A 16,452-nucleotide genomic window follows, 5' to 3' on the forward strand; every position below is an offset into this window, starting at 1 on the left:
GACCGTACGTCATTGGGTCATTTCTCTATTCATCACTGGGAACTGGAGCTGCCGGCAGCATCGCAAGCATCGGAGGGGCCACGGGAAGGCTGCGGGGGCCGCGCGGGATGCCGGAAGGTAAGAATATCATGATTTTTTTTTTTTTAACATTATATCTTTTTACTATTGATGCTGCATAGGCAGCATCAATAGTAAAAAGAGAGAGAGAGAATTTCCCTGACGGGAAATTCTTCCGGCCATGCTCAGTTTGAAAAGACGGCATCCGTTGCTGGATTCCTGCTTTTCACAGTCAGCGACGGATCCCGCACTGCCCGTCGTTGGCTATAATGGAAGCCTATGGGCGCAGGATTCGTCGCTGAGCGATTTTCCAACCTGCAGAAAAAACGTTCCTCTGTGCTTTGTCTCCGCCTGACGGACAGTAAAGACAAGTCTACGAGAAAAAAACGCATCCTGCGGGCAAAATCGCAGGATCCATTTTTTTCACAAAACGACGCATTATGACGGGAGATGAAAGACGGAAGTGTGAAAGAGGCCTAAGCCACCCGGCTCAGTCGAGGCAGAACAATACTGCAAATGCAGATGGAGAGGGGCGTTCAACTACAAGGAACCTCTCTCCAGAGGTGCACAGCCCCGTGACATGTAAATTGGAGCAAAGGGGTGTGCGGTCAGGTAAATTAAAGCAAGGCTGAGTGCGCATGCGGCGGGTATTTAATAAGCCCTATGATGAAGTAGTAGACTTCGGTGCCAATTACGCATGCGTGGAGGCTGCGCTCCACATCTCCGAATGAACACTGTCCCACCCCTCTGGCTTGTTGATTATCAGCGCGGTGCATGTGAAGAGATACATAAACAAGGAAGCCAATCCTCAGGGTTGAGTTACAGTGGATGTACATATGAATATCCACAAGGGGTGAATAGATATGCAGACTGATAAATAAGTGGCAATCATTTGGTTACCATTACAAACAAAAATTATCACATTAAAGGGAACCTGTCACCCCCAAAATCGAAGGTGAGCTGCGGCCACCGGCATCAGGGGCTTATCTACAGCATTCTGGAATGCTGTAGATAAGCCCCTATGTATCCTGAAAGATGAGAAAAAGAGGTTAGATTATACCCCCCTCCCTTGGCGGTCCCGCTGCGGTCCGGTCCGATGGGTGTCGCGGTCCGGTCCAGCGCCTCCCTTCTTCATACGATGACGTCCTCTTCTTGTATTCACGCTGCGGCTCTGGCGCAGGCGTACTTTGTCTGCCCTGTAGAGGGTCAGAGAGGCCCGGCGCCTGCGCACTGCAGTACTTTGCTCTGCCCTCAACAGGGCAGACAAAGTACGTCGGAGCCGCAGCGTGAAGACAAGAAAAGGACATCATCATAAGAAGATAGGAGGCCCCGTACTGGACCACGACGCCCATCGGATCGGACCGCCCGCCCAGGTGAGTATAATCTAACCTCTTTCTCATCTTTCAGGATACATCGGGGGCTTATCTACAGCATTACAGAATGCTGTAGATAAGCCCCTGATGCTGGTGGGCTTAGCTCACCTTCGATATTGGGGGTGACAGGTTCCCTTTAATATGTGGGCCCCGAAAACAGGGCATAATAAATAGTCATGGCAATAAATGTGATAATGTTGTAGACACACAACCAGGCATTTGGATATCATTCCAATTGATTGGAAATAAGTAAGGATTCACAAGAAACAGGTATATGACATTCTAATTTAGCCCAGAGGGGGACACGGAGTCCATCCGGAATATCCAACCACACTCCTCCTGTAACAGCATTCTATCAAAGTTCCCACCTCTGGAATTATGTCTTACCACCTCTATCACATTGAACAAGATTTATTTAACCCCTTTCTGACATCGGACATAATAATCTGTCCGTGTGCCCTGGGCCTATTTGACCAGGGACGAATTATTACGTCCACGCAATCGTAAGCGCACACGGGTGGTGAGCGGGCGATCGCCGTGTGGGTGTCAGCTGACAGCACTCAGTGCCAGGAGCAGCCACGCACTGCTCCCAGCACTTTAACCCCTTGAAATGCTGCAATTGAACAGGATTGCCGCATTCTGGGAGCTGGCAGAGGGCTGACCGCCCCTATGCCTTTGGATTGGAGACCCCTCTGCATGACGCAGGGTCCCAATGTTGTCATGGTGACCGGATGTCGCCATGATGACATCCGGGTCACCAGAGCTAGGAAACTTGTTGATCATGTGCAGTGCATGATCAGCAACTTTCCCTGTCAGTGCAGAGCTGACAGTTTGTACAGCATGGGGATGCTACTGCATCCCCATGCTGTAGAAGCGATCAGCCTGCAAAAAATGATAGTCTCACAGTGGGACAAAAAAAAAGTAAAAAGAGGATCTGCAAGGAAGAATGGCAGAGGATCCTCAAATCCAGGTGTGAAAAACTTGTTGCATCATTCCCACGAAGACTCATGGCTGTACTAGCTCAAAATGGTGCTTCTCATCAATACTGAGCAAAGGGTCTGAATACTTAAATACTTATGACCATGTGATATTTCAGTTTTTCTTTATTAATAAATTTGCCAAAATGTCTACATTTCTGTTTTTTTCAGTCAAGATGGGGTGCAGAGTACACATTAATGAGAAAAAAAATAAACTTTTTGGAATTTACCAAATGGCTGCAATGAAACAAAGAGTGAAACATTTAAAGGGGTCTGAATTCCGTACCCACTGTATATCTCTGGATGGATATACTGTGGAGGGAAGTCCCGAGGATGACACCTGGGTATCATGCAGCATCCATTTATTCTACCTCCTGATGAGCCATGTGTGGTGAAATGTGTAGAGGTTACAACCTACTGACCTGATAAGTACCCCTTTTTGCTGTCTGACTTACATGAACTGTCTCACACACTGTTCTTAGATTATTATTAATCCTTGACTATTATTATTATTTTTATTATACATTTTTATAGCGCCATTTATTCCATGGTGCTTTACACATGAAAGGGGCAAATATAGACAAGTACAATAAACATGAGTAAAACAAGGCACACACAAGTACAGAAGGGGAGAGGACCCTGCCCGCGAGGGCTCACAGTCTACAGGGGATGGGTGAAGATACACTAGGAGAGGGTAGAGCTGGTCGTGCAGTGGTTCAGCAGACTAAGGATCACTGCAGGTTGTAGGCTTGTCGGAAGAGGTGGGTCTTCAGGTTCTTTCTAAAGGTTTCCATGGAAGGCGAGAGTTTGATGTGTTGGAGTAGAGAGTTCCAGAGTACGGGGGAAGCACGGGAGAAGTCTTGTAAGCAGTTGTGGGAAGAAGAGATAAGAGGGGAGTAGAGAAGGAGACCTTGAGAGGATCGAAGGTTGCGTGTGGGTAAATACCGGAGGACCATGTCACAGATGTATGGAGGAGACAGGTTGTGGATGGCTTTGTATGTCATAGTTAGGGTTTTGAACTGGAACCTCTGGACAATAGGACGCCAGTGAAGGGCTTGGCAGAGAGGAGATGCTGGGGAAAAAGGGGAGACAGGTGGATTGGTTGGGCAGCAGAGTGTAGGATGGATTGGAGTGGTGCCAGAGTGCTAGAGGGGAGTCCAGAGAGTAGGAGGTTGCAGTAGTCAAGGCGGGAGATGATAACGGCATGCACTAGCGTTTTTGTGGTTTCATGGTCAAGGAATGCATGAATCTGCTCTTGGCGGTTAGAAGGTCGTTGGTAACTTTAATTAGGACAGTTTCAGTTGAGTGATGCGGTCGGAAGCCAGATTGTAACCGGTCAAAGAGGGAGCAGGAGGAGAGGTAGGAGGACAGTTCAAGATGAACACACTGTTCCAATAGTTTTGAGGCATAAGGGAGAAGAGATAGATATATAGGTGATAGCTAGACACAGAGGATGGGGTCGAGGGAGGACTTTTTGAGGATGGGTGTGATCGAGGCATGTTTGAAGGATGAGGGGAAGACACCATTTGTAAGTAAGAGGTTGAAGAGATGTGTTAAGGATGGGATGAAGACTGTGGCGAGGTTAGGGATTAGGTGGGACGGGAGCGGGTCAAGTGTGCAAGTGGTGAGATGTGATCTTGACAGGACGGTGGAGAGCTGATCTGTCATGGTGGAGAAGCTGGTTTTGGAGGAACAGGGCTGAGCAGCTAAGAGGAGGGGCATTGGGGGCTGTGGACCAAAGCTTTCTCTGATCGTATCAATCTTCTGCTTAAAAGAAAGAAGCAAAGTCTTCAGCAGAAATGAGAGGAGAGGGAGGTGCTGGGGGACGGAGTAGAAAATTGAAAGTGTTGAAAAGACAGGGAGAATATAAAGAGATGAGAAGTTTGTTTTGCAGCAGTGTGGACTTGAAGCTGGCAAGGGACTGTTTGTATGCAATGAAGTGCTTGGCAGAGCGGGATCTCTTCCATCTCCGCTCAGCGACAATGGAAGCCCGTCTCAGTTCTTTGGTCAGGCTAGTCAGCCAGGGCTGCCTGTTGATTGTACGAGTTTTGCTATGTGTGAGGGGGGCAGCCGAATCAAGCTGTTGCTGTTATTGTGATGTTATAAAAAGTGGCAGCAGCATCTGTGTCATGTAAGGAAGCTATGCCTGTAAGAGGGAGAAGGGACTGTAAATTGAGGATTCACTCCTGTATAATTAAAGTTGCCTGCCTGTATTCTCACTTGGGGGTTATATTATGTATCCTAAGTAGTGATGAGCAAGTGTGCCCTGAGTTTCTCCGAGCATGCTCGGGTGGTCTCCGAGTATTTCAGCGTGCTTGGAGATTTAGTTTATGTCGACGCGGTTACATGATTTGCGGCTGCAGCTTGAATACATGTGGGGACTCCTTAACAAACAGGCAATCCTTGAAATACTCAGAGACCACCCGAGCATGCTCAGAGAAACTCGAGTAATGAGCACACTCGCTCATTACTAATCCTAAGGACTCCCAGAGTCAGCCATCGTTGAGTGGGTGCGCTATATCCGCTGTCAAGTAGGGAGCCATCCTCCGCTGATAGGCAGGCCAATTCAGATAGGAGGCAGCATAGGAAGTGGAAATATACAAATAATATCAGATATTAACAATATTTACTTTATAATATCCAACATCTGAATGATGCTCAATGGTTCACTTACCGTTGCATTTTTTGACACTGGCCTACCCACATCTTGAGCTTCAGCTCCCCTCTGGCCTTGATTTCTTCCCCTCCATCCCCATTATTGCATAATTGGGTGACTGATTCCACTTATCTAGAGGGATAATCAGGGCAGCGAGGGTCAGCCGCCGAGGAATGGGGCACCATTGTTGTATTGACATAACTAGGATGCCAACCTCCTCTGGTAGGCAGGGGACAAATTGAGGGTCCCTAATGTAGAGTGAACCTAGTGTGCACTTTTTATGTATGATGTTTGTGCTGTTTTAATTATTTACATTAAAAGTTATATTTTATATCTATTTCTGGGAATTCCTATGTTAAGTCAAAAATAATAAACAATCATATCCCTCACCTGTCCGAAGTCAAGATGTCCCACGCCGTAATCCATGTCTGCGATATATGGTTTACAAAGTTGACGGTGCCATGATGCGACTGTCCAGGCTGAAAATGATGGGAGAATGGGGTGCTGCAAGTGCATCCACAGTGACTTGCGGTGACAACATTGAGGTTACCGCAGGTCATTGAGACTGTGTTCCCACACTTCACTGTTATCCGAGACGATAAACTGCGGTCACCTCAATGAGATAACCACAGTTCATCGTTCAGGTTCACAGTGTAGTGCCGGTGGGAACGCAGCCTTAGTGACCTGTGGTAACCTCAATGACGTCACCGCTAGTCACTGACGCTGCCCTCGCAACAGCTCATTCCCCTTGGTTTTCAGCCTAGACGGTGGCATCATGGCAGCATCCAGGTTGCAAACCACATGTTGCAGACATAGATTACGGCGTGGGGCATCTTTACTTCGAACAGGTGAGGGATATGGTTGGTTATTTTTTCTTTTTTTATAGGTGACATGGGCATTGGTGGATTATGCATGGTGAGTATATAGTTATTTATTATTTTCTGTTTCTTTACAGAGAACGTGTGCTTCAATGGAATGGGCGTGAGGTGAGGATAACTTTGTTATTTTTAAATAAATTTGTAAAACAGGATGTGGATTTTTATTTCAAATAAAGGTCTTTATTCTGTGTTATTTATTTACACTATGACTATGGGGTTAGTAATGGAGAGGCATCTTATAGATGCCTTCCCATTACTAACCAGTTGACTTGATGTCACCTGACAATACAATACAAAGTTGAAATCAACCTCACAAATCACTGCCACACTTTCCTCCCTTCTGAACTATACCTGCCACACCTATCTCCCTTATCAAATATAACTGCCACATCGTCCTACTTTATGATCTGTGGCCTCCATACCATCCTCCCTTAGGAAGCATAACTACCACATCGGCCAATTTTATGAAAAATAGCCACCACACTGATCCACCACTTATGAATATAATAATTACACTGTTCCTTCTTATGAGCTATTACTACCACACTATCCACACTTACGTATAATTGTCAGGAAGAATAGCAGTTATCTAAATGAAAATGTAGTCAACAACTTATCAAAGGTGCAAGGTCATCTTAAATCGAACCTCCACCCCACAAAACAAATTTCACATTACATTCATAATATATAGCCCTAATTAGGGATGAGTATTTTGATTTGCACTGTCCTGGTCTGGTGTCCAGTCTGGTCCTCCATGGAACCTGGTCCTCATACAGTGTAACAACCCTGCCAGGCTCACTACATGGCCTTCCATTCCCCACCTGCCTGTTACATCAACTCACTCACCCAGTGCCATGCTGTGAAAATCTGTCTGCTGCCGGTTCCATGCCATGTGCTCAATGGCCGTTTACACTGTGTACACTTCCTGGCTGTGTGCATAGGGGGGCGGTGCCAGCAACTCCGGATTCTTATTGAGACTGTGTGCACCTCCCTAAGGTGTCCCTGCCAATAGCCTAGAGGCCTCGCATACTTAAGGCATCCTCACCCATTGGAGGATGCCTGAGCAAACTATTTCCCTCAGTTAGCATTTGCTACTGAGCTGCCAGGTCGTGTCTGTTTCCTGTCTCTGAGGGCAGCAATACGCAGGCCTTTATCTGTGTTCTGTTTGTGTTCGCCACCCAGTGGGGCGTTGTACCCTGGTCTGAATCTGTGTTCAGTTACTTCTCTGTCTGTACTCTGGTCTATGTCCGTTCCTGTTCCTTCTTTGTTTGGTTACCATTCTCACTCTGCTGTCTGTACCTCTGCATTACCTCTCTGCTCTGCTTGCCACTCTTGTGGCTCTGCATCTCTCTGCTCTGTTTGCCACTACCTGTGGCTCTGTGCCTCTCAGCTTTGCTCACCACAACCTGTGGCTTTGCACCCTCTGGCTCTCGGCTTTGCCTCCTGCGGTTCTGGCTCTTGGCGTTGTCTCCTGCGGTTCGCTCTTGGCTCCGCCTCCAGCATCTCTGCTCTTGGCTGGGTGTCCAGCATCTCTGCTCTTGGCTCCACCTCCAGCGGCTCTGTTCTTGGCTCTGCCTCCAGTGGCTCTGTTCTTGACTCCGCCCCAGCGGCTCCGTCCTTGGCTCCGCCTCCTCTGCCTTCTTCTCTGCTCTTAGCTCTGCCTTCTCCTTCTTTGCTCTTAGCTCTGCCTTCTCCTTCTCTGCTCTTAGCTCCGCCTTCTCCTTCCTGCTCTTACTCCGCCTCCTGTGGTTCTGCTTTGCATCCGCTCTTGCTCTATCTCTGTTCAGCAACTTGCCATACAGGTCCCTACCTGTTTCTTTATATTCACCAGTCTGAACAGGTTCCTACCTGTTTCCATATACCCTCCAGTCTGAACAGGTTCTTACCTGTTTCCATATACCCGCCTGTATACCAGTTCCTACCAGAGTATCAGCCCTGTCCGCCTGTCTGCCAGAGTGCCAGCAGTGCCCGCCTGTCTGTGTCACGGAGAGACTAGGTGGGCGAGAGCTTATAACCCGGGCCCCTGCAATTTCCCTAAGACTAGGGAAATACTGACTGGCCCTCTACCTGAAGTTTACACTGATGGTGTGCATGTTCAGGCCTCGAACCTCACCCTGCCTCCTGATACAACCCTGAGCTGGAAACCTCCGCCCTCCACCCAGTGAATGCAATACACCAGTACCCACAGTTAGCACAGACCAGGATAGAGGAAAATATACATCACGCCACAGTCACTCAGGAATACACTATAAATGTGCAGGGCAAAATAAACACAAATATAGGAAGGAGTAAATAAGACAAGGGAAAATACACCACCAGCAACGATACTCCAACGACCAGCTCTCCACTCCAGACCGAGATAACAAATGCGCAAGACAGAAGCTATAATCGGCGACACCCAATGATCAGGAGAACTATAAAAAGGCAATGGGCATGGCCCAGCCTCCAATCCGAGGATCAGGTAAATTAACCCCGGAACAGCTAGACAAAATCTAGCCGACGCCAATGAGCAAATAGTGGTCAAAAGCGGAACTACCGCTGTCTGTCGGATGACCTGGTCTGAACAGCGTCCGACATGACAGTACCCCACCTTCTACGAGGGACCCCAGGGCCCTCACGGCCTATAGGACCCGGCTTGTCCGGATGACGACGATGAAAAAACCTGATCAGCCGATCCGCATGAATGTCTGAGGCTGGTACCCAGGACCACTCCTCAGGCCCATAACCACGCCAGTGTACCAAGTACTGTAAAGTGCGGCGCACTACACGACAGTCAACCACCTTGGAGACTTCAAATTCCAGGTTACCATCCACCAAGACTGGAGATGGCATAGGCGCCGCGTCCACAGAACCCACCACCCTCTTCAGAAGAGACCTGTGGAACACGTTGTGTATCTTATACACCGTAGGGAGCTCCAGTCGGTACGCTACTGGGTTAATGACGGCGGTGACCCTAAATGGACCAATAAACCGTGGACCCAATTTAAGGGACGGAATTTTGAGTCTTATGTTTTTTGGGGATAACCACACCCACTCATCCACACTCAGGTCCGGACCTGGCACACGCCTACTGTCAGTCACACGTTTGTACCTAGCACCCACACTCAACAGGCGCTGTTTAACTCTCCTCCAGACTGACGACAATTGTGCTCCTAAGTGGTCCTCCTCCGGAACGCCGGAAGAACCCCTTTGACTCAAAGTACAAAATTGAGGATGTAGCCCTTAAACACAAAAAAACGGAGACTCCCCAGATGACTCCTGGCGATGATTATTGATGGCAAACTCAGCCAAAGGAAGAAAGGTAGACCACTCCTCCTGATTATCAGAGACAAAGCAGCGTAAGTACTGTTCCAAATTTTGGTTCATACGCTCAGTCTGACCATTTGACTGAGGATGAAACGCCGAAGAATGAGACAACTTGATCCCCAGCCGTGAGCAAAATGCTTTCCAAAATTTTGCCACAAACTGAGACCCCCTATCAGACACGATGTCAGACGGAACCCCATGAAGTCTGACCTCCTCCTGCACAAATACCTGCGCCAGAGTCTTAGCGTTAGGCAACGAAGGCAAAGACACAAAGTGCAACATTTTTGAGAACCGATCAACAATCACCAAGATGACCGTGTTCCCAGCTGATGAGGGCAAATCAGTGATGAAATCCATGGAGATTTCCGTCCATGGCTTACTAGGTACCTCAAGAGGAAGTAGTGTGCGAACAGGACGGGAGCGAGGCGTCTTAGCCCTAGCGCACGTGGTACAAGCTGACACGTATGAGACCACGTCCTGTCGGATCTTGGGCCACCAAAACCGACGTGACACCAACTCCAAGGTACCTCTAACCCCTGGGTGGCCAGCCAGGACAGCATCATGATGCTCCACCAAAACCTTTAAGCGGAGATGAAGCGGTACAAAAGATTTGTTGATAGGAAGCTCAGATGGTACCTCCTCCTGAGCCTCGGCAATCTCAGCCTCCACCTCGGTAGTGAGAGCCGAAACCACAACACCCTTTTGGAGGATGGGTACTGGATCCTCCCGAGGTTCTCCCCCCGGAAAACACCTGGACAGAGCATCTGCCTTAAGGTACCTTCACACGAAACGACGCTGCAGCGATAGCGACAACGATGCCGATCGCTGCAGCGTCGCTGTTTGATCGCTGGAGAGCTGTCACACAGACCGCCCTGCGCTTAGTAACCCGATGTTTACCCTGGTTACCAGTGTAAAATATCGCTGGTATCGTTGCTTTTGCTGTCAAACACAACGATACACGGCGATCGGACGACCAAATAAAGTTCTGAACTTTATTCAGCAACCAGCGACATCACAGCAGGATCCTGATCGCTGCTGCGTGTCAAACTAAACGATATCGCTAGCCAGGACGCTGCAACGTCACGGATCGCTAGCGATATCGTTACAAAGTCGTTTCGTGTGAAGGTACCTTTAGTGTTTTTAGACCCCGGTCTGTAGGTGACAACAAAATTGAACCGCGTGAAAAACAATGCCCAGCGTGCCTGCCTGGGAGACAGACGCTTGGCAGACTCCAAATAAAGCAAATTCTTATGGTCGGTAACAACAGTGACCTGATGAATCGACCCCTCCAAGAAGTGTCGCCATTCCTCAAAGGCCAATTTGATTGCCAACAACTCTCTGTTGCCGATATCGTAGTTACGTTCGTCGGGCGACAATTTCTTGGAAAAATAGGCGCACGGACGCAAACCGCTCAAGGATGAGCCTTGTGACAGCACCGCCCCCACACCAACCTCAGATGCATCGACTTCCACCACAAAAGGTTTCGATACATCTGGCTGCACCAGAATGGGGGCTGAAACAAACCTGTTTTTAAGAGATTCGAATGCGCACACAGCAGCCTCAGGCCAAACGGAGAAATTGGTACCCTTTTTAGTCATGTCAGTTAGCGGTTTAGCAATGGTGGAAAAATCCTTGATAAATTTCCTATAGTAGTTAGAAAACCCAAGGAACCGCTGAAGTGCTTTCAGGTTATCAGGCCGTTCCCAATGCAACACCACTTGCACCTTAGCGGCGTCCATTTTAAAACCAGAGGCAGACACGATATAGCCCAAGAAAGGCAACTCCTGTACCGAAAACACACATTTCTCCAGTTTTGCATACAGCTTATTCTCTCTGAGAAGCTGTAACACCTGCCTGACATGATCTAAATGAGTGTCACGGTCGCAAGAATATATGAGGATGTCATCAAGGTACACAATAACGAATTTCCCCAAAACATGCGAGAACACATCATTTATGAAATGCTGAAACACTGCAGGTGCGTTTGTCAACCCAAATGGCATCACCAAATTTTCAAAATGACCCTCAGGGGTATTAAAAGCCGTCTTCCACTCATCACCTTGACGGACTCTTATGAGGTTGTACGCCCCCCTGAGGTCAAGCTTGGTAAACCACTTAGCACCTGCCACCTGGTTGAACAAATCCGGTATCAATGGCATAGGGTATGGATCACGAACCGTAATCTGGTTTAACTCCCGGAAATCCAGACACGGCCGTAGTCCACCATCTTTCTTCTTAACGAAGAAGAACCCTGCTGCCTCCGGAGAGGATGAAGGCCTGATGTGCCCTTTGCTCAAACTTTCAGCAATGTAATCCTTTAGCGCTTGTCTCTCCGGACCGGAGATGTTAAACATCCTTGCTTTGGGCAATTTAGCCCTTGGTTTAAACCTGATCGTACAGTCATAGGGACGATGTGGTGGCAACTCTGAACAACCCTTCTCAGAGAACACATCCACAAAATCCAGAAGTGACTCAGGGACACTTGAAGTCACAGCAGCAACACATGTGGCCAAGCAATTCTCCTGGCAGAAATCACTCCACTGAATTATGTCCTGAGTTTTCCAGTCTATCACCGGGTTGTGTGTAGACAACCATGGAAAACCCAGAACCAATGGTGCCGGAAGACTCTTGAGCACCTTACATGTAACATGCTCAGAATGAAGAACCCCAATGTGGAGTTTAATCTCAGACACAAACTCAGCAATCTCCCCCTGTGGGAGAGGAGCAGAATTGATAGCGACCACGCGGATAGGATGAGGCAGTTTTTCGATCCTAAAACCAGCAGTGCGCGCAAACTCCTCATCAATGAGATTTGTGGCAGAACCACTATCCACAAAAACAGTGATTGGCAGCTCTCTGCCAGCAACAACAACCTTGGCAGGGAGCATGCACTGAGATACCATCATGGAGGACATACACAAGCTCAGATTGGACTCCTCCACACCCTCTGAGTTTAGAAGTCTTTCCGCCGTTGCATTTTTCTTTGACAGCAGAGGACAGATATTAATAAAATGACCAGTTTTACCGCAGAAAAAGCAGGCTCCCTGCCTCCCATGTACAGAAGCCTGATGCTTAACATGTGATACCCCTGCGATTTGCATAGGTTCCGTGGGCTCACCTGCAGCAACCTCACGTAAACCCAAACCTCCTCCCACAGATGACGTCACATGCTCTCCCAGACGCAAACGGCGATCAATACGGATAACAAGACTTATAGCGGAATCTAGTGAAGTAGGAGTCTCGTACATCAGGAGGGCTTTTTTAACCCTGTCAGAAACTCCATGAATAAAATGACTCCGCAGTGGGGAATCATTCCACTGAGTGTCGACCGCCCAGCGGCGGAATTCAGAACAGTAATCCTCTGCTACTCGCTCCCTCTGTCAAATAGTGCGTATCTTAGATTCTGCTAGAGCCATTCTGTCAGGCTCGTCGTAGATGTTTCCAAGTGCAGAAAAAAAACTCTCCACAGAGTCAAATGCAGCAGAATCAGATGGCAAAGAAAACGCCCATGCTTGGGGATCCCCGCTTAATAATGACAACACCAGGCCCACACGCTGAGCCTCATTACCGGAGGAAGTCGGACGCATCCGAAAATATAGTTTGCAAGCCTCACGAAAAGTAACAAATTTACTGCGTTCCCCAGCAAATTTTTCAGGCAACGGATACTTAGGTTCAGCAACTTTATCTGTAACAACAGCTTGCACATTAGATACTGCTATTCCCTGTTGCTGCACTGCCCCCCTCAACTCAGTGACCTGTAGGAACCGCGCCCTCAACTGGCGGTTTATGGAAATCATGGGATCCATGGAAATAATGTTGGCCAATTATAATGTCACGGAGAGACTAGGTGGGCGAGAGCTTATAACCCGGGCCCCTGCAATTTCCCTAAGACTAGGGAAATACTGACTGGCCCTCTACCTGAAGTTTACACTGATGGTGTGCATGTTCAGGCCTCGAACCTCACCCTGCCTCCTGATACAACCCTGAGCTGGAAACCTCCGCCCTCCACCCAGGGAATGCAATACACCAGTACCCACAGTTAGCACAGACCAGGATAAAGGAAAATATACATCATGCTGCAGTCACTCAGGAATACACTATAAATGTGCAGGGCAAAATAAACACAAATATAGGAAGGAGTAAATAAGACAAGGGAAAATACACCACCAGCAACGATACTTGTTGTGAATTTGCGTTTTGCTCCCTCTAGTGGTCATTAGTGATTTGACACTGGAGCTTCTGTCTTCTCCTATATGCTCACCTGGGCCGTTAGTTCAGGGGCGTTGCTATATAAGCTCTCTGGACCTTCAGTTCTATGCCTGGCATCGTTGAATTCAGAGCTAATCTGTTGTGCTCTTGTCCTTTGATCCTGGTTCCTGTATTTCAAGCTAAGTCTGCTTCATTGCTTTTTGCTTTGGTTTTGTTTTGTATTTTTGTCCAGCTTGTTCCAATCTGTATCCTGACCTTTGCTGGAAGCTCTAGGGGGCTGGTGTTCTCCCCCCGGACCGTTAGACGGTTCGGGGGTTCTTGAATCTCCAGCGTGGATTTTTATAGGGTTTTTGTTGACCAGATAAGTTATCTTGCTTTATTCTGCTATTAGTAAGCTGGCCTCTCTTTGCTGAACCTGGTTCATTTCTGTGTTTGTCATTTCCTCTTACATCACCGTTATTATTTGTGGGGGGCTTGTATCTTGCTTTGGGGTCCCTTTCTCTGGAGGCAAGAGAGGTCTTTGTTTTCTTCTCCTAGGGGTAGTTAGATTCTCCGGCTGGCGCGAGTCATCTAGCGATCACCGTAGGCATGATCCCCGGCTACTTCTAGTGTTGGCGTTAGGAGTAGCTATTTGGTCAACCCAGTTACCACAGCCCTATGAGCTGGATTTTTGTATCTCGCAGACTTACACGTTCCTCTGAGACCGTGTCCACTGGGGTCATAACAGTATGCCAGGCCAGTATTGAATGTTTGATGCATTGCAGAAGTGGGATTATAAGAAAGAAAATTTTGAGTTTTTTTTTTCTCTCTCATTTTTTTTTTTTTTTTTTCTTTTCCCCTTTACCTCAGAGTGGCTTAAGCTTGCTGCAGACATGAATGTCCAGACCTTGATTACAAGTGTGGACCAGCTTGCTGCTCGTGTGCAGGGTATACAAGATTATGTTATCAGAAATCCTAGGTCTGAACCCAAGATACCGATTCCTGAACCGTTTTCAGGAGACCGATTTAAGTTTAGGAATTTCAGGCATAATTGTAAATTGTTTTTGTCCCTGAGACCCTGTTCGTCTGGAGACTCTGCTCAACAAGTAAAAATTGTTATTTCATTCTTACGGGGTGACCCTCAAGATTGGGCTTTTTCGTTGGCGCCAGGAGATCCGGCATTGGCTGATATTGATGCGTTTTTTCTGGCGCTCGGTTTACTTTATGAGGAACCCAATCTTGAGATTCAGGCTGAAAAAGCCTTGCTGGCTATGTCTCAGGGCCAGGACGAGGCTGAAGTGTATTGCCAAAAATTTCGGAAATGGTCCGTGCTGACACATTGGAACGAGTGTGCACTGGCTGCTAATTTTAGAAATGGCCTTTCTGAAGCCATTAAGAATGTTATGGTGGGTTTTCCTATTCCCACAGGTCTGAATGATACCATGGCCCTGGCTATTCAAATTGACCGGAGGTTGCGGGAGCGCAAAACCGCAAATTCCCTCATGGTGTTGTCTGAACGGACACCTGATTTGATGCAATGTGATAGAATCCTGACTAGAAATGAGAGGAAAATTCATAGACGCCAGAATGGCTTGTGCTACTACTGTGGTGATTCTACACATGTTATCTCAGCATGCTCTAAACGTATATCTAAGGTTGTTAGTCCTGTCACCGTTGGTAATTTGCATCCTAAGTTTATTCTGTCTGTAACTTTGATTTGCTCACTGTCATCTTATCCTGTCATGGCGTTTGTAGATTCAGGTGCTGCCCTGAGTCTTATGGATCTCTCATTTACTAAGCGCTGTGGTTTTATTCTTGAACCATTAGAAAATCCTATACCTCTTAGGGGTATTGATGCTACGCCATTAGCAGAAAATAAACCGCAGTATTGGACACAGGTTACCATGTGCATGACTCCTGAACACCGCGAGGTGATACGTTTTCTTGTTTTGCATAAAATGCATGATGTGGTTGTTTTGGGGCTGCCATGGTTACAGACCCATAATCCAGTCCTTGACTGGAAGGCTATGTCAGTGTCTAGTTGGGGCTGTCGTGGTATTCATGAGGATTCCCTGCCTGTGTCTATTGCTTCTTCTACGCCTTCGGAAGTTCCGGAGTATTTGTCTGATTATCAGGATGTCTTTAGCGAGTCCAGGTCCAGTGCATTGCCTCCTCATAGGGAATGTGACTGTGCAATAGATTTGATTCCAGGCAGTAAGTTTCCTAAGGGAAGACTGTTTAATCTGTCAATACCTGAACATACCGCTATGCGTTCATATATCAAGGAGTCTCTGGAGAAAGGACACATCCGTCCGTCTTCTTCCCCTCTTGGTGCGGGATTCTTTTTTGTGGCTAAAAAGGACGGATCTTTGAGGCCTTGTATTGACTATCGGCTTTTAAATAAGATCACTGTCAAATTTCAGTATCCTTTGCCGCTGTTGTCTGACTTGTTTGCCCGGATTAAAGGTGCCAAGTGGTTCACCAAGATAGACCTTCGTGGTGCGTACAACCTTGTGCGCATTAAGCAAGGTGATGAATGGAAAACCGCATTCAATACGCCCGAAGGTCATTTTGAGTACTTGGTGATGCCTTTTGGGCTCTCTAATGCCCCTTCAGTTTTTCAGTCCTTTATGCATGACATTTTTCGGAACTATCTGGATAAATTTTTGATCATTTATCTGGATGATATTCTGTTTTTTTCTGATAATTGGGACTCGCATGTGGAGCAGGTCAGGATGGTCTTTAAAATTTTGCGTGAAAATTCTTTGTTTGTCAAGGGCTCAAAGTGTCTTTTTGGTGTACAGAAGGTTCCCTTTTTGGGGTTCATTTTTTCCCCTTCTGCTGTGGAGATGGACCCAGTCAAGGTCCGAGCTATTCTTGATTGGACTCAGCCCTCGTCAGTTAAGAGTCTTCAGAAGTTCTTAGGTTTCGCTAACTTCTACCGTCGTTTTATCGCTAATTTTTCTAGCATTGTGAAACCTTTGACGGATATGACCAAGAAGGGCTCCGATGTGGCT

Source organism: Ranitomeya variabilis, chromosome 4 (assembly GCF_051348905.1).
Source record: "Ranitomeya variabilis isolate aRanVar5 chromosome 4, aRanVar5.hap1, whole genome shotgun sequence".
NCBI classification, from domain to species: Eukaryota; Metazoa; Chordata; class Amphibia; order Anura; family Dendrobatidae; genus Ranitomeya; species Ranitomeya variabilis.